Genomic DNA, 23,874 nt, shown 5'->3' on the forward strand with positions numbered 1-23,874 from the left:
CTGCGCAGAAATTTGCACAACTGCCGCATCTTGGTGATAGTGAATTCCTCTCTGAGCCTTCTACTAACCTCATTTCTTTACCATTCAATTTTTGTGAAATAGTGCCCTTGATACAGGAATTTATGATCAAAGTTTTCCAAAATATTCCTGGAAACATTAAAAACCATCAATGGCTTAGTGAACATGCAATTCTTGTGTGTAAAAATGACAGTGTAAATAAGATAAATATCCAGATACAGGATAAACTTCCCAGCTCCATTACAATGTACAAATCTACTGATACTGTTTTGGAAAGCGAACAGGCTGTAATTTATCCCACCAAGTTCTTGAATTCTTTAGAACCTCCTGGAATGCTACAACACAAGTTAATATTAAAAACTGGGTCACAGATAATTCCATTACCGTATGTAATATTGACCTCACCAAAATTGTGAATTGGAACAAGGCTATGTGTGAAACAACTCATGACAAACGTAATAGAGGCAACTGTATTAACAAACAATGCTAAAGGAGAAGATATTTTTATTCCATGCACTCCTATGATACCCACTGAAATGCCCTTTAATTTCAAACAATTGCAAATCCCTATATGACTTACATTTGCCATGACCATAATCAATGCCTAAGGGCAGTCACTCAAGGTAGCAGGCATTAACTTGGAAATTCCATGCTTCTCTCATGGACAGTTAGGTATTGATTGCTCAAGAGTGGACACGTCTAAATATCCATACATTTATGCACCAGAAGGTAGAATAAAGAATATTGTGTATCCAAAATCACTTGAATAAGGACTTTCCAATGTTGTCAAAATATACTTCAGTATTTAATGAACCAAAAAATGTAAAAATAAACTTCCATTGCTTGACTAGACTGGTGAAATTTTTAAATACTGACAACACACAGGTGACATGCATGTGAACGATACCATTCCAGTACCTCAAACTAGAAATATATTTTTAACCCTTCACACCAACATAGCACTTGATTTTATAGATATTAAATCCAGCTGAAGCTCTGGAGGTACTGTTATTTCACTGTTAAGCTCTGGAGATCTAGGCTATGAACACGCAGTGTGAGATGAGCTACACTCCCCATGATCTCCTCTTATCCTCAGACATAACAATGAAGAAACTTTATAAAACGGTTCTCACACAGCAGTAGCAAGCCCTACAGCATGGGTGCCCATATGACAGTTTATAGGGGGAGGACAGACAGACCTGGGGGTACGTGGTATTTTTAATATTTTGGAAGAAAAATGGCGACTTGTATTCTATGTCAGAATAATCCACAGTATCCCCTGCATGTTGGTGGGGGACGGTACTACCGCTTCTACGTAATACTGACTTTTAAATCATTTTCTTGAAAGGAAAACACCTGACTACACTAGATTTTTGCATTTCCCTGAGAGCTGGGGGGCGGGGGTAGCCGCGGCCCCACCTTGCCCCCGGATATGGACGCCCTTGCCCCAGGGGTGTAATGAATGTGACATGGGCCCGTCTGCCAAAATGAACATTCAGGTACCCTTAAATAAAATGCAAAACTTGCAAATAACTAATATAAATTGAATTACAGTGGATAGATCTGTGGTTTAGTGGTTAGCATGATTAGCTGCCACCCCAGGAGGTCTGGGTTCGATTCCCGGATCTGCCACGCAATTTGAAAAGTGGTACGAGGGCTGGAACGGGCACCACTCAGCCTCGGGAGGTCAACTGAGTAGAGGTGGATTCAATTCCCACCTCAGCCATCCTGGAAGTGGTTTTCCATGGTTTCCCACTTCTCCTCCAGGCAAATGCCGGGATGGTACCTAACTTAAGGCCACGGCCGCTTCCTTCCCTATTCCTTGCCTGTCCCATCCAACCTTCCCATCCCTCCACAAGGCCCCTGTTCAGCAAAGCAGGTGAGGCCGCCTGGGCAAGGCACTGGTCATTCTCCCCAGTTGTATCCCCAACCCAAAATCTGAATCTCCAGGACACTGCCCTTGAGGCGGTAGAGGTGGGATCCCTCGCTGAGTCTGAGGGGAAAACCGACCCTGGAGGGTAAACAGATTATGAACGAACGAACGAACAGTGGATAGATAATATGCAATATATTTCAAATTATATACTGTAGACAAACGAATCCTTCACTATTGTAAGATTATTAAAAAATAATGTTTAATAGGTTTTATTTGGCTGCCTCCATGGTTAATGGCTAAACTACAGAACCATATACCACTTAGTTGTTCGTACTTAAAATTCGTTTTATTTTTTAACAACTACAGAACTATACTCTGTAACTGATACCGAAGACTCAGTTGTAATAATTTATTCGATTACAACACAGGAAAATATACAAAGAAAATTAATTCAAAAACTGTTCAAATAACGTTTGAAAAATATTAAACAGCACAGCTGATTTTTCGTGCAATGAGTCAAAACTGAATTGACTGAGTACACCTGACTACATCTACCTCTTATTAGCATTTTACATTGTTGTTGAATAAATAAGTTCAGCAAAATTTGTGCATAAAATGATCTCAGGTGCACTACACATCAAGAAAGTATAATTTTCTAATGAAAATATTATATCAGTTTTCATTGCTGAAACTATTTTTAAATAATTTGGTTCAGGTCTTTTGTGAGGAGCATGCTGCTGTGTGTTGAGAGAGACAGCTGTGAAGTGTTTATAATATATTATATTATAATAACTGCAGCTAAATGTAACCAAATGGAAATTCTTCTATGTAGAAATTGTCAAACAAACAATTTAGACTGATTCTACAAAACTGACTAAACATATCCTTGCAGACTGACATTAGGTTTTCTCTCTTTTTTTTTTCTTTCTTGCAGGCCCTGAAGGTGGTAAGGTTACACCCCTGTCAACCCCCTAAAATAAACAGCAATGTTAATGAACTGGTACCAAGTCTGGAGAAACATCTCAAATCGCATTCTCCCTCAAGTAATAGGCGATTTTTGGTATAAAGTAATTCATGATATAATTCCTACAAATAGCAAACTCCATCGCATCCAGATGCAAGATAATGAAATGTGCGGGTTTTGCCAAGCACCTAGGGATACAGTACAACATAGACTGATGCAATGTGACATCACACATCAGGTGTGGAATGAATTTAAAGTGAAACTACAGCATATTATAATCAATCCAACATCTATATTGCATATGAGTGGACTATTCGACCTACATTTAGCTTGTGAACATCTCATCTAAACAACACTGTTGTGCTCCTTTTAGGAAGTTATGTACATTGTGTGGTACAAGCCAAAACACCCTTCACTAAACAAAAAATATTTGCAGACATCAATGTATACAAAGCCCTTGAATCTCCCAAAAAAATGTTATATGTGGGGGAGAATACAGTATTAATCGAATTTTAGAAGTATTTTAACAAAGCAACTGTGATTCAAGGTGTTAAAAAATATTTAATTTCCTTTCTATGTTAAAAAAAGACATAGTTATTGTAAAACACAAAATTAACCTGATGCAAACTATCTATATATGTTGTTTATTAAAAAAAAGTTAGAAATCACATGCTGTTAAGATTGTAAATCTACAACTAGACATGTTTGACTGTCTGATCAACTGTACAATACTTACAAATAAGAAAATGTGTTTAGGTGTATACGGTGATAAATTGTACAATCGTACAAATGAAATGATATGGCATATGGCTTTTAGTGGCAGGAAGGTCTGAGGACAAGTTCGGCTCGCCAGATGCAGATCTTTTTGATTTGGCGCCCGTAGGCGACCTGCGTGTCATGATGAGGATGAAATGGTGATGAAGACGACACATACACTCAGCTCCCATGGTAGCAAAATTAACCAATTATGGTTAAAATTCCCAACCCTGCCAGGAATCAAACCTGGGACCCCTGTGACCAGAGGCCAGCAAGCTAAGCATTTAGCCATGGAGCCGGACTCACAAATGAAAAACTAACGTAGTGAAGTGTTTTCTCTGAAGTCTTACTTCATTTTAATTTTAACTTATCAATGAAATACTGTGTTATATCAATTAATGTAAATAGTAGCTTATCATCTTTTATGCTTGATGATGCTAAAATAGAAATATTATATGCCAGAAAACTGAATCTTAATGAGCCTCATTATAGTTCAAGTTTCATTATGATACAGGTTCTTCATCAATCAGAGTTCAGATTTTCATTACGATACAAGTTCTCCACCAATCAGAGTTCAGATTTTCATTATGATACAACTGTTTGACCAATTAGGTAAGGATAGCATCGCACCTGCGCTCAACACACTAGCTTCACACTTGTTTCCAAAATCAAACATATCGGACACACATACGGTATTAACATCAATGCACCTTCTACTTCCGATATTCTACAACCACACGGCACATTCCCACAAATTCACTTCACCAATTGTACAATAAACAATTTGTATTTGAAATAAAGCTTCTATCAAAGCTTTGAAATATGATGTTGTCAAGGTCTCTGATCCACTCACGGAAAATCAATAATCCAGTGCACGCACTCTGTTCAGTAAACTCAACTATCAAGTGACATCTCGACAGAAATTTATGAATATTTAAATAGAGTTATAATTATCGTCGAAGCAAGCAATAAATTGAGATACCTGCAACAGCAGTGTTGAATTTTGTGCAGCTAATTTATGAACAGTATAGTCATTTATAGTACTGATCTCATCAACTGGGCATTATCTGAGTTAGTAAAATTGAGCTGTCTCCATTCAAATTTTGATAAATTATGCAGGAGTTTCTTGTTGTGATTTAATAATGTTCTAGTGTATTATGTGGATTTATCAGATTCTGACTACTGGTATGCAATTAAAAATTTCAGCACGGTGTGAAAGTACTGATGAAATAAGTATTGTATAATCAATAACACCTGTGGGACTGAAATATGCAAATAGAAAAGAAAATCTTATCTGTCAGAACAGATATAAACAGTCATATGCAACTTGCCTATAATGGTAATTAAGACACGAGTATGTTTATAAAACGAGCGAAGCCATTATAGGCTTGTTGCATAATCCACTATTAACTTATTTCATGATGATGACTTTTATAAAAAGAAAAGGTTTTGTTAATTTTGTTTTGTGTTTGGTGTTAACTAAGTTAAAAATAATCCCATAAAATGACCCAAAAACTTAAAAAAATGACTTAAAAATTTGAACAAAACTGACAGAATTTCATTACACAAAAATTGCAAACAGACTATGTCATTGTATGTTGAAATGATTTTAATAGGTACCTAATATAATTCAATTATTATTTGACAAATACTAATTATTTGCACACAAATACTGGTTATTATTTCAGTCCATATTGTTTGGCACTCCAAGTTCTGTGTTATTTTCTTCAAGGAAAATAACACTTCATGGTATGTGGAACTTTAAGGCTGCAACATCTGAAGAACAAAAAAGATATAATTTCGCCATTAGCTACTCGAATTCTTTATTGGATTAGAGGTAATAAGAAAAATGTGCACTTAAAATAATGACAGGCTATACAGGCTTACCTCACTTCACGTTACAGTAGATGACTGTGACCATTCGTAGATTCTCACAGGAAAAAGAACGACGATTGTCGACCGGCACATTTTTGTACTTTGAAAATCTCCTTTCAATGTCTATGGATGCTATTGGAGCATACTTGAAGTGCACTAAATCACTGGATGTAAGTTCTTCTTAAATGCCAATAATGCTGAAATCTTCACCCGCCTAAATCTGAGAGATGGAGCACAAAACATTAAAACCCAAGTTCTTGTCAAGAACACGTTTCAGTTTGTTGACACTGCCACACCAGAATTGCCACGAATGCATTTTAATTTATCTGTGGCTGTTCTGAATAAATTGATAATTTTTTCTAGAGCCATGCCTCTCTCAGAAAACATATAATAATTGACGACGAGGACCTGAAATTTGTTTTGATGCACGCTAGTTTTCCCTCCATTTGCGTATCCAAAAACAATTCTTGAGACATCTGAATGGTCTTGGCATCTTGTACATCAAAACAATCTGTTACATGCTTCACTATCTGAAAGTGATCACAATAGTAAATACAGGCATTGATCTTCGTACCCCACCGTGTGATGCAAGGTTGCGGTGGTAATGGAATGTCCGGTGCTTGGGATCTGAAAAGTTCCCTGCGTGATGGAGCCTTAGTGAATACCTTCTTAGTTAGGGGTACAAGCTTGTCAACTTCAAGGGAATTTGATTTGACTTCTTCAGCTACTCTGTGAAAAGTGTGAGCTAGGCAGGTTACATGTACAATTTTTGAGTAAAATGCTTTGATTGCATTGGCAGCTTTAACTATGTAAGGCTCTGCATCAGTCACAAAGAGCAGAACATCATCATACCTTACACCCTCAGGCCATAGTAGCCCCATCGATTTATTGAAGAGGCAACATATTGTGGAATGGTTCACAGATTACAAAACTTCAGTCGTGAGCAAAAATATTTCTCCAAGTCTATCTACTTCTAACATACCCATGATAACATTGGCAATGTAACGGTCCTATACATCACTGGTTTCATTGATTGAAACAAATATTTTGTTTCCGTAGACCTCTTCTCTGATATTCCTTATTGTGTCATCATAGCATTGGGATACACATTTCTTTCTCAGAGTAGATTCATCCGGAATTACATGGGCTGTATGCCTTTCTAAGAAATCTATGAGTTTAATGTTGTTCAATTTCCAGAGCGGAATGTTCGAAGAAACCAAAGCTTCACACAAGTCTTTACAAAACACAGAGGAAGTACTGCCATCGGAGGATGACTGTGAGAGTAACAGTTGAGAAACTTTTCGTTTGCTACTATTTTGGACTCCACGTATGTGCTTTTCTTGACCGATATGTTGCTGAATGGTAAATCTCGTATCTCCTGCCAATTTCACTTCACATATTTTGCAGAAAAGAATTTCACCACCAGTGGTAAAAATATCCCTGCCAAATTCCAAAATTATTTGTTTGAAATGAACAGCTCTAGATGGCTTTAATTCTGGCATTTTAAATACACTCAAGAAAACAATTGCAGCTGATAACATAAATACACTTAGCACACGTATGGTTGCACCGAGGTACCTAACCAGATTGCCCTTACTGGGCCTACTGTTGTTTGTCTTCCTACCCTCTCGATTTCAATATCACTTCTGGATTAGCTGCAAGCCCAGATGTGTCTGCTGGAATGTGGATGTTCCAAGAAATAAGAGTTGAACAAAGTTGTGAAGATTCTCATGTCTTCATATTCATCCTTGCTTTCAGTTCTGTTAATATCCAGTACCATATGCAAAAAATGTATTATAAACTATTAAGAATGTGAGAAAATGACTCAAAATGTACCAAATATTCTAAAAAATTCCATAAAATAACATAATAACGACGCAAAAAGCGAGAAAATGATGAAAAAATTAATAAATATCCTTTTCTGTAATATGGGGGCCATGAAAAGGATTTGTATATAAGTTAGCAATGTCTGTGGTGAACCATTTAAAAGATGACATATCATCAGAATCCGGGCACTGCTCATTTACCAAATATTAAACGAAGAATCAAATTCTGACACGTTCAAGATACAAGATACATAAATGAACAAATTATTAGTATTCTCATTGACAAAACAAAGGTGTGATGAAATAAATTAAAAGCCTTGTGACGAGCACTTCTCTACATCCTGGGCATTGTGGTTTTGCTTCCTGTGAAAAGCAAGATATAAGATGCCCAAAAGTAACCCATTTATATTCACTGATTTTCTGAGGCCCTGCTGACGTTTGCTGGCAATAATTTGGTCAATGTTAGGGTCGATGGTGCTGGCAGACACTATTTTCATTACTGCATTGAGATGTATGTCTATCAGCCGAAATTAGAATCGAGATTTGTTGGTCTTCATTCTGGAAAAGAACTGTTCACACCTGTAAGTACTTCCAAAGATTGACAACATTTCTGCCACAAACTTTCGCAGTTGTGAGGAGCATAATAGGACAAGTGTTCGGAAGAAGTTAATAATGTTCCTTTCTTTGCACTCTTGCCTCAGCCGCGCGTCACATGTAAACTCTATAAAGTCCAGTTGTAAATTCTAGGGTGCAGCTTCTGGTTGAACATTAAACGGTACGGAAAAGAGCTGCAACTTTCCTTTCACAACATCAGGGTCCTGAACCCTCCTATCACATTTGTCAATGAAATCGCTTAAAATTTCAGTATATCTGTGCAGTCCAAATTTAGAACCGGTATTCAAGGATGCCATACTTGGGAAATGGTAGAAATTGCACTGTGTGATTTGTTTTTCCCACAAGGAAAATTTCATTTTAAAGGTTTCTATGGCCTCTTTCATGTCAGTTATCAAATTATTTCCCCCTGCAATCATCAATTTAAGCCATTATGATGTTCAGTAATATCCAATAAAAATGCCATTGTCATGGAGTTGAGAAAATTCCTTGCGCTTCCGATCTACAAAATCAGCAATATGGTCTCGCAATTAATGGTTATGAATTTCATGTTTTTGGTCCGTATTGAACTGAGAATAATATATAAGTAATAATAATAACAACGTAAACGTTTCCACCTTTTCAATACTAAAATATCACAAAATTATAAATTACACGGTACTAGTTTCGACCCATCTAGGGGTCATCATCAGCCGTATTGGAGCAAAGATCACTTTTGGCGAAATCCTAAGAAAATGTTATTTTAAAGAATAACAAGTGAAATGAGATGTTATTATGGTAATAGTTAATAATACAAGGAATGTACATACTAAGAGGTTTTTAACAAAGAATAAAGTATAAATGGGGTGTTGTAAAAATTATAATCATGGAAATCAGTAAGTTCTTGTATTGAAATGACATATATAAAATTATATATGGCTTAGGAAGAGGGCTTAAGGTGGGGCTGAAGGGTGCGGGAGAAAGTGTAATTGTCTTGGAAAAGTACCTTTGATTAAATTTAGGATTGAGTTTAGGTTGGCTGCATTATTGTTTCTGAGGAAAGTGATAAATAGATCGAAGAGTATGTTGGGTTTCTCTGAGATTTCATTGAGATTGTGACTGGCATTAAAGTATTGGTCTAGGTGTATGTAGTAATTTTCCATTATGTTGAGTAAAGGGCCCTTGTTTGCTAATACGAGGATGTCCATGTCTTGTTCAAATTATGGTTATAATCTTGCATGTGTTGGCCGATGGCTGAAAACCTGTTGTATTTTATTGCGTTAGTGTGCTCGTGGTATCTGATAATGAAGTTTCTCCCGGTTTGCCCGATGTAGGTTTTTTTACAGGTGGTACAACACATGCAAGATTATAACCATAATCTCACCAATATTGAACAAGACATGGACATCCTCGTATTAGCAAACAAGGGCCCTTTACTCAACATAATGGAAAATTACTACATACACCTAGACCAATACTTTAATGCCAGTCACAATCTCAATGAAATCTCAGAGAAACCCAACATACTATTCGATCTATTTATCACTTTCCTCAGAAACAATAATGCAGCCAACCTAAACTCAATCCTAAATTTAATCAAAGGTACTTTTCCAAGACAATTACACTTTCTCCCGCACCCTTCAGCCCCACCTTAAGCCCTCTTCCTAAGCCATATATAATTTTATATATGTCATTTCAATACAAGAACTTACTGATTTCCATGATTATAATTTTTACAACACCCCATTTATACTTTATTCTTTGTTAAAAACCTCTTAGTATGTATATTCCTTGTATTATTAACTATTACCATAATAACATCTCATTTCACTTGTTATTCTTTAAAATAACATTTTCTTAGGATTTCGCCAAAAGTGATCTTTGCTCCAATACGGCTGATGATGACCCCTAGATGGGTCGAAACTAGTACCGTGTAATTTATAATTTTGTGAATATATTTTAGTATTGAAAAGGTGGAAACGTTTACGTTGTTATTATTATTACTTATATATTATGGTCTCGCAATTCAAAAAATCTTTGAAGAGTTTTACCCCAGCTTAACCAATGTACTTCACACTAGTATGGGATATCTTTATGTTCACTTTCATGCATCTATAGAAGGTTAGTACAATGCCAATGGGACAGTCCACGATTCCTAACGCAGTTTACAACATTTATTACGATGTTCATCACATGATTCCTTCACCCAATTTGCACAGAGAGCCTCTTAGTGGATTAAGCAATGAATGGCAATAACAGAGCAATTGCATTCTGATTGCGGTGCTGTCTGCCAATGAAACCAGACCGTATTCCTATCATGGCAGGAACACCATCTGTCGCTACCGATATAAGTTTATCTCATGATAAGCCAAGCTCCTCGACAGAAGGCACAATAGCATTGAAAGTGTCTTCACCAGTTGTGGTGTATTTTAGGGGAATCAAGTCTAATAACTCCTCTGTTAATTCTAAAGAGCTGTCTACACCACAAATGAATACAGGCAACTGTGCAATATCTGCAACATCTCCACTCATCAACTGCTAATGAAAATGTTACAAATTTCCTGCTAATATTTCTAAGCTGAAATGCTGTATCATCTGCAAGCTCTTGAATTCTCGTAGCAACGGTATTTCATGATAAACAGATTGATTTATATCTTTCTACATCGCTAGGTGACAATATTCATACCACACCCACAATACCCTCTTTATTAAACTCATCATCTTTAAAGGGATGACTACTCACTGCAATGTTATGGGACAGTTCGTATATCGCCATGCTGGCTCATTAGAAACATCTCAAGTCGAGTTTATCTCAGCCTGTGAAACATAGAAATACCAAATAAAAATAGTAATATTGTTAGGTAAATGGTTAAGTAAATAGCAATAATAGAAACTCCTTTGTTCTGCTGCTGCAGCTAACTTTTCAGCATAAATGAAAACAAAGTGTCTTTAGTGAGCTAGCTGACATCTGAATGTAAAAAAAAGCTGATATTTGGAACTTAGCTACCATTGTTTGGACATTGCTGTTTCATGTTCACCTAACAAGCTTTTTTTTTTTTTTTTTAAATACATCACTTAAGTATACTTACAGCTTTCACAGTACTTTGCAGTTCCACTATTAATTTCAGCCTCTCTTCACCAGTACTGATGTGATTGATACAGCTCATAATGATGCCTAACATTAAATTTATTGCAAATGACATACTTTTTGCACGCTAAGCACTGAGCTTCATATTCGCGACATAGGAAACAGTGCGACCATTCCAGGTCAAATCTCTTCTTACCAGTCTCGTCTTGCATCATCCTTTTCCTTTATATGGCACAAAGAAATTGGGTTTACTCATCCCTGCTGTGAGCGAATGTACTGTCAGTCCAACCTCCCTCCCTCCCATCTGGAGAGAAGAAGTTCTGCCCACATCTGTACGAGGTCATTTTTAGGCCATGTTATGTCTCACTGCGGGTACTGTTTGCTGTGCCTGCAGTAAAGGAACAGCACCTGCTATACGAGGTGTGGCTAAGAAATAACTGTACTGATTTCTTTTTCAAACTTTCTGTGGTCCTCATAATGGTAGCTCCAGTAGACGAGTGTTACCTTTTTCCCCCTCCATTCGTCCTCCAACTCAAGCTGACGTGCAACCAACAAACTCACTGTAGCAGCCGTTCTAAGAAACTTGTGTTGAGTGTGAAAGTCGAGCAGTGTGTGAATGTGAAATTCTTCATAAAATTTGGAAAATCTGCTAGAGAAACTTTCAATTTGTTAAGCTAAAGTTATGGTGATCAGTGTTTATCCTGCACTCAAGTTCTGGACTGGTTCAAAAATTTCAAAGAAGTAAGAGAAGTGATTGAAGATGATTCAATGATCCATGACCTGGCAACCCTCAAACATCAAGAATGGATTAAGAGATTGTAAAATTCGTGAAATTGTTAGGAAAAATTGTTACTTGATCATTACTGCTATTGGTGAATTAACCAACCTTGACAAGGAAACAATTAGACAAAAGGACACAAGAATGAACATTTGTGCTGGCCACCTTGAGAACACTGAAAATAATCCCAGTTTCCTTTGGAATGTGATCAAATGTGGCAAAACCTAGATTTTTCAAATGACCCTGAAAAAAGTGCATATCTATGCACTGGAAGAGTCCTTCTTTCCCAAGACAGAAGAAAGCACTCATGAACAAATCCAAATTCAAGGCCAAGACGATTTTTTTAAAAATATATATATCTGGCGAATCATTTATGTTGATTGGTTGCCACAAAGTCAGACAGTTAACCAGGCCTACTACAAGGTGTTTTCAAAACCCTCCATGAGCAGGTCTGACAGAAAAGTCCTATAATATGGGACAATCACTCCTGGATGCTGCACCAAGACAATGCACCGTTGCACAATGCCGTTTCTGGCAAAGCACAAGATCCCTGTGTTGAAACATCCACCATACTCACCGGATCTGGCCTTGCTGACTCTTTTCTTGTTCCCCAAAATCAAGTCTGTAGTGAAAAGAACGCAGATCAAGTCTCTAGAAGCAGTGAAAGCAAAAGCAACGAAGCTGATGAACAGTCTGACAGAAGCTGACCTACAGCACTGCTTCTAGCAGTGGAAAATGTACATGGAGAGGTGTCGGGTCTTGGAAGGGGACTATATTTATCTAGAGAAATGAATTTCATTTTATGGGTCCGTATTGAATGAAGAATATCAAACCATTTCTTTTCTACTACAACAACATTAATGCATATGTGCCCAATTTCATACGTCATCAAGATTGTGAATTTCAACTGGTATCTATGTTTTTGAATACTACGAAAAATACTAAAAGACTTCTTCTTCTTCTCATTTATTCCCACAGCTAAGTGAACAAAAGTGTTTTAAGGAAATTCTAAAAACCTTTTTTCCATAGTGTCGAACTTCTATGTTTTAAGACCATCTTTAAAACAAGTGTGTTTCAAATACGTTGTTCTACACGCGATATGGCTGAAGATCACCCTTAAATAGGTCGAAACTAGTTCCATTAAATGTTTATTTAATAAACACTATTTAATTTGTATTGAAAAGGTGGTTTTAACTCACTTATTTTAATTTGGTTTAGGGGACCATATTGAAGGTGATAATATTTCTAATCACTCCCAATCCAAACCGATTATTAAACAAGAAGGAAAACCACAAATTAAAGACTGGAAATTGAAAGATCTGGAAGTCAAACAGCACTTTAAAGAGGAAATCAAGACTAAAATACCAAAAACAGACACAAAGAAAGGTAATGAAGAATGGAATGATTTTAAGACAAGTCTGGTTGGTAGCGCAGATAAAATATGTGGAAGAACAAGCAGAAGAGGTAGAGAGAAAAGAACATCTTGGTGGAATGATAAAGTGAAAGAAGCTATTTTGAAAATGAATAAAGCCAAGAAAGCTCTTGATGTGGCTAAGTCTGACAGAAGAATCAACAGCGACCAAACAGACAACAATAAATTGGAAGAGATGGCGAAAGAATATAGATACAGGAAGTTGGAAGTCAAGAGAATAGTACAGAAAGAAAAAGAGAAAATTTGGGTAGAATTTACAACTAAACTGGAAGAAGGCAGTAAAGGGAATATGAAAATAATATATAATATATGGAATAATAAAAGGTAAAAGATCAGATAAAGAAGCAATTATGGCTCTGTAGACAGCAGATGGGAATATAGTTCGCAATATGAAAGATATCAGGGGATACAATGGGACAGTATTTTGACAAGGATGTTGAGGATGTAGGACAGAAAACAATAGAGGAAGATATCCCAGTTACATGGATAGATGTAGAGCAAGCTCTCCATAAGATGAGAGGTGGTAAGTCAGCAGGAGCTGATGAAGTTACAGCGGACATGGTTAAAGCTGCTGGTCCACTAGGAATACAGTGGCTGTATATAATTCTCAGAACAATATGGAAGGATAACAAAATACCTGAAGATTGGACAAAAGGGATGATAGTTCCTATCTTTAAGAAAAGGAGTAGAAGGAAAAGTGAAAATTACAGAGGCATTACCCTCCCATCACATGGCCTTAAAATCATGGAGAAGATCATTGAAGCCAGGGTAAGAGATATACTAGAGCCTATCTTAGAAGAGGAACATGGCTTTAGGGCTGGAAGAAGCACAACAGCTCTGATATTTGCTTTGAGGATGTTGACAGAGAAACACTGGGAAAGAGGAAAAGACCTACTTATTGTGTTTATGGACCTTGAAAAGGTGTATGATAATATTCCTAGATTAACTATTTGGAAAAGTCTTAGAAAACTTGGTGTACCGGAGTACCTTATTAAGAAGATCCAAATGCTATTTACTAATATTGCAAAAGCTGGGTCAGAATTGGAGATGGTAATTCTGAATGGTTCAATACAACCAAAGGATTACAACAGGGAAGTGCCTTATCACCTCTTCTATTCATAGCAGTTATGGATACCATTTTACGGGAACTAAAAGGAAGGGGTAATGAACTTCAGGGTCTGTTGTTTGCAGATGACGTGGCAATATGGGATGAAACGGAGGAGGCAGTGCAAAATAATCTGAATGCATGATGTAAGAAGTTGGATGATCATAGAATGAAATTGAACCCATCAAAAACAGTAGCACTGAAAATCAGCAGACATAATACAGAATGCAACATAAAACTACTGGACCACCAAGTTGAAGTAGTACACCAATTCAGTTATTTAGGAAGCATAATGGCTAGTAATGATAGAGCTGACATAGAAATAACAGAGTAACCAAAGGCTCTAACTTTTACAGTATCGTTAGATAACTACTATAGGATGAGAAGGTCCCACAAAGAACAAAAATGATCCTGTACAAGTCATATTTTATTCCCATCCTTACATATTCTCTGGAAACCTGCACACTAATATCAAAGGATTGTAGTAGGATTCAAGCCTATGAAATGAAATTTCTTAGAACTGCCCTCCAAAAGACACGACTTGATCATGTGAAAAATTATGAGATCCGATCTAAACTAGGTCTAAATGAATAGATGAAGGAAAGACTTAGGTCATCTAGACTTAAATGGTTTGGGCATGTTAAATGAATGAATAGCACAAGTTTACCATGTGGTTATTTGGAAAAGAGAATAACAGGTAGAAGACCAGCTGGAAGACCAAGAAGAAGATGGAAGGACCAACTGAAGGAAGACATGGGGAGAAGAGGATGGAATTGGGAATCTGTCATGGACAATAAAATCTTTTTTCAATAGGCAACTTTGGAAGACGCTTGTTTTCCAACACCCTATCTGGCTCGCTGGAAGGGCAAACCGATGATGATGATGATGATGAAGATGATGAATAATTCTAATGTTGTTTTTTTTTCCAATCAAGATTTTGAAGTCCCAGTCCAGTTATATTTTATTCACACCTCATATTTTTAAAGTCTGGTCGGGGATATAAAATACCAAGTTTCATTTAAAGCCTTTTTTTAAAAAAATCAAATAAGGGATAAGTTTGCAACGCTTTATGAATCATTTAAGAGAAGGCTAGGAAAACAACAGATAGGGAATCTACCACCTGGGCAACTGCACTAAATTCACATCAGTAGTGAATGATTAAAAAAGTGACTGACTGGGAACTTTTTAAATGTTTAATTTGTATATTATCGTCTAAAGATTTAGAACAAAATAATGTTTTTAACAAATTGTCAACCAGATTCATGTTAGTGGTCTAATACTGGTGCTCTCCTTGATAAACAAAACACTTAAGAACACAAAATAGAGTAATACAGCACATAAATAACGGAACAATGAACAACCTCAAACAAAGATTTCAAAACAACACGTATACATGAGTTTCAACCACTTAGTGGTGACACCAAACCTCACATTGAAAACAGTAGACATTTCATACATTAAGAAATGAAAATGTAAGTGTCTAATTTTATTAACTAAAAGTGCTGAAAACAGCAGCTTAAATACCACATTACAACAAAAAAATAAATTTCCATAATGAAATGAAACTGAGTAACTCAAATTTTAGGTGCCAAATACAGAAGCTACTTTTCAGTGAGTACACAAGGTAACAGTCTATCAAGATTTTTGGAGCATGTGGGGCAAGGGAAATGGGTTAGCAGTTTACGTGCATCTCTCCTTTTTGAAAGCTTTCTGTGCTTTTTATTTATTCGTGTCAGAAGCAGTTACAATAATTGAAGTTAATATGGTAATAATGCATAATATGTACATGATACATGAACAATATAACATTGAATTGACAGCTTGTTTACACTTTGGCCACCCAGAAGTTAGCAACATTGATTGAATTTTGTGTAGCACAAATCAGGTCTTCCAGAGTACATGATGCTGGACACTAACTACATTGGAGCAGCTGGGAGGACATCTGCATTTCGCCACATTCTCACAGCAGTGACTCCATACGGAAACCCCATTTCATTAAGTTATTCTTGCATTTAGTAACACCTGACCGTAATCTATTGAGCGGTCTCCATCTCTGTGTATCTAGGGGGAAGTTATTCAAAGGGTGTGAGCCATCCCTCAGGGCTGTTAAACCTTGCATGCCAGAGATCAGTTCAAGAATGCCATGGTGTCCTGATAAGAGCCTCTGTTGTTCTGAGGAAGTTGTTCCTTGATTTAGTCATGGGGTTTCTGGTTGATATCCATGTAAAGGATGTGCTTGAGAAGTTTGCACCTTGTACATCTCACATTTTGCTGCTACCTTTCTACAGATGCCAGGAGGTGCAATACCAGCAATGCAATAAAGCTTGACAAGCAAAGTGAGCTTTAAGCACCCGGTGATGAACCGACAATTATCGTTAAGAACAACATCTACTAATTTGGCATGTCTAGATCGAGACCACACTGGCCTTGCATATTCCCCAGCAGAGTAACAGAGTGCAAGGGAAGATGTTCTTACAGTGGTAGGGTTAGATCCCATGTTGTGCCTGTTAACTTCCTTATAATGTTGCTTCTGGCTGCCACTTTTTGTTTGGTATTCAGGTATGTCTCCTGTAAGTTAGAGCATGATCGAGGGTGATTCCTAGATATTTTGGAGTTGTGCAGTGTTCAAGTGTAATTCCTTCCCAGGTAATATTAAGGGTCCTTGCTGCCTGTCTGTTTTTAAGGTGGAAAGCGCAAGTCTGAGTTTTACTGAGATATGGTCTCAGGTGGTTCTCCCTATAATAGTCAGACAATTCTGTCAATGCCTTAGTAAGTGTCTGTTCAACATTTTCTAAATAATGAGCTTGGGCAAGTATGACACAATCATCTGCATAGATGAAACTCTGCGTTACTTCAGGTAATGGTTGATCATTAGTATAAACGTTGAACAGCGCTGGAGCAAGCACACTACCCTGGGGTAAACCGTTCCTCTGCGATCTCCACCTGCTTCTCTGTCCTTGAAATTCAACAAAGAATCTTCTATTTTCAAGGATATTCTTTATGAAGCAAGTTAGTTGAGAATCTTTGGTAGCATCATAAATTTCATAAGAAGTAGTCTGTGATTTATTGTATCATAAGCTGCTGTTAGATCTATAAATAAAGCTCGTGTAATCTCATTCCTTTTGAAACCATCTTCTATGTGCTGTGTTAGTTTCAACACCTGAGAAATGCAACTCTTCCCTGATCTGAATCCAGCCTGTTGTGGTATGTAGACTGCCTCTAGCTTTTCCGTTATTCTGTTTAGAATGAGCCTTTCAAGAATTTTATATAAATGACAGAGGAAAGAGATAGGACGGTAACTTCTAGGAGCATCCTTATTCTTTCCTGGTTTACGAATTGCTATAACTTCAGCTTTCCTCCAAAGTTCAGGAATCTTACAAGACTAGACACAGTTGTTCATCAGATCTAGCCACCAACACTTAGTTATCGGCCCAAAGTTCTTAATCTGCTCAACTCTTATATCATCAAGGCCTGCAGCCTTCCCATTTTGACATTTACTCAGGGTGAGATCTAACTCAGCCTGAGTAAAGGGTCGTAGCAAGGTAGTAGTTTCCTACCGGACTTGGTTTCCCATTTTCTAGGAGTTGACGGGCAAATTAATCAGCTCGAACATTCGCATACATATTTGCCTGTGAAGCATCATTATTCAGTCGTCTTTGAAGTCTTCAAGCCTTTTGGCTGCTCCTGCTCATATCACATTCCACCATCACTTCCACATGTAGCATATGGAATTTCTTCCGCTAAATGCATACCAGGTATACACGGTCGTCTCTGCTGAGTATCTCTATCGATTTCTTGGATGCAAAGGACATCACACTTCTGTAGACAGCATAATTCATGTAGCAGTTGTTGTTAAGACATTGAAATGCCTTCAGTATTCACCAAAATAACTGTCAAAATTGGTTCTGAGAAGAACCGTTTATTTAATTGCATCTTGAGCTCACAAATGCTTCTGAAGTGCTGATGTTCAGTTCAGTAAAGGAAATTTAACACCAACTACCTTAGCAGGGGCACCACGGGCAGAAATCAGCTTCACTCCCTTCCTATGCTTAGCACATATTGCAGTACAGTACATGATGATGCACAACACATCGGGAGATTGAAATACTTTAACAATTCCAATATAATTGGTCCATTGTTGGAAATGATAAATTTTTCAGCTAACTCATTCTTGATTGTCAGTGTTTCTCTCAAGTGTGCCAATTTAGGTTCTTGTAACTTAAAAGATTTTCAATCTGTTGAACATGCTCCTTAAAACATAATATATAACACATCATCATTATTTTCCTTTCATACATTGGGCTATGTGTCCAGTTAAGGTCTTGCATTATCATGCCACCTCTTCATCAGACATCATACAGATCTTTTTCCCCTTGGCTGATATCGAAGAATCTCTTTTGGCAATCTTCCAGCCACTGTGGCTCCAAGTAGCCTACGCAGTGGCCTCCACTATATGTACTAGCAATGCATCTTGATAGGTGTGCCAGTTACCAACTGATGAGCCCAAATAGACACATTGGGACGAAATGCTGACAACCAAGAATGAATTAGCTGGAAAATTTATAACTTCCTTTATATTGGAATTATTAAACATTTGCCCAGGAAGTAAAGGGAGATTTGAACTGTGGGAAATACAGTATGTATTGCCATTGATGCTTTCACGGCCTGTACTTATAGACATAATGCTGTATAGGCTTTTGGGCTTATGTTGTGTCAAGAAAATAAGGTGAAATTCTTTACGTTTCGCAGAGAACTGTGTTCTGCGTCATCAGAAGAATACGTAGAAATCCTAACAATTTCAACAGGGACACTATCAATTAAGTAATACCTGGTTGCCAGCCATTCAGCATTTACATAGGTAGTTCCCTTCCCTATACCTTCACTATTGTTATTTCATCTCGGTGTTTTCCAAATTCATACGTTCCTTATCGCCAGATGTTTCATTCCAGGCTTGTGTCAATGACATATGTTACGTACACATGTTATGATGTGACCCTCTTAGACTGATTCTGATGGTTCTGTCAGCTTCCACGTCAAACACTAGTGCTGTGCCATGTCCAGAGAGCCATCTGGTGACAAATGAATGTACCATTTCCACTTCTATTATAACGTCTAAATTTCAAAAAGTAATTGTTTAAGAATTTCTCGTGGACAATCAAGATTTTCTTCTGATGACGCAGAGCACAGTTCTCTGTGACACATAAAGAATTTCACCTTATTTTCTTGACACAGCATAAGCCCAAAAGCCTATACAGTATCATGTCTACAGTATGTATTATTTGAAATTACAAAAGAACTGTTGGAATGAAATGGTGAGCATAGGATTTGTGAGGAATAAAAAAAGGAGTAATACTGACAAAACCAGAAGAGATAATGAGCAGATGGAAAGAATATTTTAGTGAACTGCTGAACATAAGAATCCAGACAGGTGGAAAAGGTATCCAGGCAGCATGAAAGAAGAAGTAACAGAGAAGGAATCAGACATTACAATGAGAGAGGTGGAACGGGCAGTTAAAAAGATGAAGAAATGCTACGGGAATAAATGAAGTAGCCATAGAAATGGTCAAGGCTGCAGGACCAGTGGGACTCAGCAGACTTATAGAATAATGTTATGTATTACAGATCAAATACAAAAGTTTATTGAATAGTAAACAATAGTGATAATAATAATAATAATAATAATCGTATGGCCTCAGCTACCGTGTGCAGACATTTCGATTTGATGCCATCTGGCTGTCTGCTCGTCAATTTCGACGTTCCGTTTTACTCTAGGTCCGCTAGATGGCAGAAAGAGTAAACCGGATCTCTCTTGGGCGTCTATGGCTGAGATTTAATTAATTTTGTCGGGTAAATACCAAATGTATCACCAGAGATCTTTTACATGCCGACATCATATGACATGGAGTGTCGAATGGACTTTTTTCCGCCCTTCAAAAATCCGACTACCTCTGCCGGGTTTGAACCCGCTATCTTGGGATTCGGAGGCCGACACTCTACCACGGATCCACAGAGGCAGCTAACAATAGTGATACAATCACGTTATACTTCTTCCAACTTTTAAGAGTCTCTGTGCTGGAATTAACTAAAATCACTTCTTTCTTGCATACAGTCAGAACGAAAAGGAACAAAAGTGTATTCTTGTACAAGATAAGCACTATCATTCAGTTTTAGTTGAGAGATAACTGTCAATCTGAAAGGAAAACTATCCAAAAGTCAAGCAATCTAAGTGCAGAAATATATGACAAACCAAGTCCTATAAGTCCACCAATAGATTATACTCAAATCCTCTTCAGCTTTATAAGTAAAGCAGGTTGCATTATGTCCAGGAGTGAAACTCCCACGGCCACTCTGTCCACCTAGCTGGTACACATTTTTACTCGACCGTAAGTCATCGTGTCCGGCGTCAAGTGTAAGGGTGTCGTTGGACAGGCATACCCATGCACAGTGGGTCAAAATCGAAATCTAGGGGGACAAAATTATTTTTACATTTTAATCATGAATTTAGAGTGAAAGCAACGTACATAATTTGTTTACTTCATAATAAACATCAGTTAAGACCTTCTTTAAGCTACATCTATGTCTACACATGCAAGAAATTGTCTGTGACTCGGAGTTGAATAGAGCCTAAACTACAATAAACTACAATAGATTGTGCTCAGTTTACCTTTAATTTGGAAGACTGCAATTGTGGATAATTGCAGACAGCACTTTAGTCACTATCACTAATCACTCTATGACCCTGACCTTGATGACTCATCACATGTGTTATCTGAAGCATCATCATCATTCACTGCCTCATGCTGTTCATGATGAGCCGGTACATCTGGTTCTTTCAGGAGTAGTAATACTTCACTGGATAATGCTCTTCTCGTTTTATGTTGAATTTTGGTTTTATGAGATATTACTGGGTCCGAAGATAACAGCAGCATAGGTAATATGTCCTCATTTGTATGTTTTGGTGAGGATTTCCTAGAAGGTGCAAATGTGTATTTTCTCAAATCTTTGTACGTGTTTCTTGGGCTTCTGACAATTGCCCGATAGGCATAATACAAAATTCAATTATATCTGCACTTTATGCACAGTGACTGGCATATAACAACATGGATACAGATTTAGATACAATTTTGCTGTATCCTGGGTGTAGGTTTTGAAAGCGGGTGTATTTATAGGGAACTGACAAAAAAGAGCACACAAAATTGTAGAAAAACGTCTGATTAGCTCTTCATTTATACCCGTAATTTTGGATGACAAGACTGGATCTTAAAAAAAAAAATTTTTAAAATGCGAGCAGTGTTGCCATCATTCGAATTTCCGACGCCTCCAGACATGCGGACACATTTCTGATCGAAATTTATTTTGTATTTCTTTCTGTTTTATATTTTTGTCTTATCTTCATCCCCTCTTGCTTGCCATTTCTTAATTTCTATTTTGTAAGATATATGTAGCAGGCATTCAGAAAAACGAATCCAACAATGGAGGGTAAATAATCCAAATTTATAGCTCTCCTCAGGACAAAATGTTTTTGTGAGCGTGTTATTCATTTCTCTGGGACCAGCACCACACACATAACACCTCTGTGCTGATGAACTTGTAATAGAATTGCAGACTTTTCCATCCACCATGGTCAGCAATACAGTCATCATCATCTTCCTTCCAAGTATTGGGCCATGTGACCCGTTACGGTCTTGCATTTTACTTTTTGAAAGACTTGAAAGCAATCAAATGTCCTTCCGACGGGTTGCTAGCCTGAAGGAAGTAAGACCATTGGTGGTGCTGCCACCTCTCAGCTAATGGACTAGCTGAAATCACAGCATTTCCTCCATAATGGATGTAACGGTTATACCGCCGTGACTCTGTCGACAGGGCCTCATCTGTGGGAACAGGTTTCTTCATCTCGGGAAGGTGAGGTTGGTCTTTGGGCAGGAGAGGTTATGTCATCGTCATCATCATCATCATCATCATCATCCTTCCAAGTACTGGGCCATGTGGCCCGTTACGGTCTTGCATTTTCTTTCCATCGCTTCATTGGACGTCCTATAGATCTCTGTCCTCTTGGTTGATAGCGTAGGATCTCCTTTGGTAGTCTTCCAGATTCCATCCTTTGAACATGACGTTTCCAGTTTTCTTGGTAATCATAGATGTAATTGATTACTGATTTCACATTCAGTCCTTTAAGCACATCTTCATTTCTTATACGATCCCATTTCGTATAGCCTGCTGTTCTGCGCATGAACGTCATTTCACGTGCTGCAATTCTGGAAATGTCTTGAGTTCTTATTGTCCATGCCTCACTGCCGTAGCAAAGGGTTGGTCTGGCTAAAGTGTTATAAAGACGTAAGCGAGTGTGTTTTTGGACAAGAGATGGCTTCATGATATGATTTATGATTCCTGTTGTTCTGGTAAATTTGGTTATTTTTGCAGAGATATCAATTTCCCCTTGGTAAGATAAATTGTATCCCAGATAATTGAATTCGTTGACTCTTTCCAAAATTTTATTATCTAAACAGATTTTACTCGGGATAGGGTCCTTCCCCTTAAAGGCCATTATTTTGCTCTTTTGTGGTGAAATGATCATGTCGAATTTTGAAGAGACTTTCTGGAGATTAAATACTGACCACTGAAGATCATCTTCTGATGATGCTACCAATGCAACATCATCAGCAAAGAGTATGGCATCAAGATGTGTGAGATATCTGCTGACTGGGATTGATCCATGCCTTTCATGCCTCCATTCCTGTATTATGTTGTTCATATAGATTATGAACAACAAAGGAGAAAGTCCACAACCTTGTCTCACGCCTCTGCTGATCGGTTCCCATTCAGACTAATGATTACCTAACTTTATTGCAATAAGGTTGTCACTGTACATGTTGTATATGTTATCTATTAACTGTTGTGGGACATTATCTTCTGCTAAGATATTAAGAAGTCTGTTCCTGTTAACTAGATCAAAGGCTTTCTTAAAATCAACAAATGCTATGTGAGTTTCCAAGTTAAATTCCATGCGTTTTTTGACTAAGATTTTCAAGGTAAAGTAAGCATCAGCACATGAGCGCCCCTTTCAAAATCCATGTTGTTCATTTCCAATCACATTTTCATAATACCTGAATAATTTTTCTCTGACAATATTAGAGTAAATTTTGTAACCTGAGTTGAGTATACTTACCCCTCTGTAATTTCCACAATCTTTCACACTGCCCTTCTTATGAAGAGGAATAACTATAGCTTTTTGCCAATTCTCTGGTGGTCTGTTGCCATTCCAAATTAAATTGATGAATTTGAGAAATCTTTGCTTGAAGATGTCACTGGAATACTTGAATAATTCTGCATTTATTGAATCTTCTCCAGATGCTTTTCCATTTCTAAGTTTTCTGAGTATTAGCTCCAGTTCTTCAAGTGTAATGGTTTCTGAAGACTTGTTAAGAGATGTTGGCAGAAGAAATGGCTCAATATTTGAACCTCTCCAAAGGTTCCAAAAATAAATGAGCCACTCCGTTAGAGGTATTGGATTAATGCATATGTCTTCTTTTACATCATTATTTAGTTTCTTGAGTATTTTATAGGT

This window comes from Anabrus simplex, chromosome 1 (genome assembly GCF_040414725.1).
Source record: "Anabrus simplex isolate iqAnaSimp1 chromosome 1, ASM4041472v1, whole genome shotgun sequence".
Taxonomy (NCBI): Eukaryota; Metazoa; Arthropoda; class Insecta; order Orthoptera; family Tettigoniidae; genus Anabrus; species Anabrus simplex.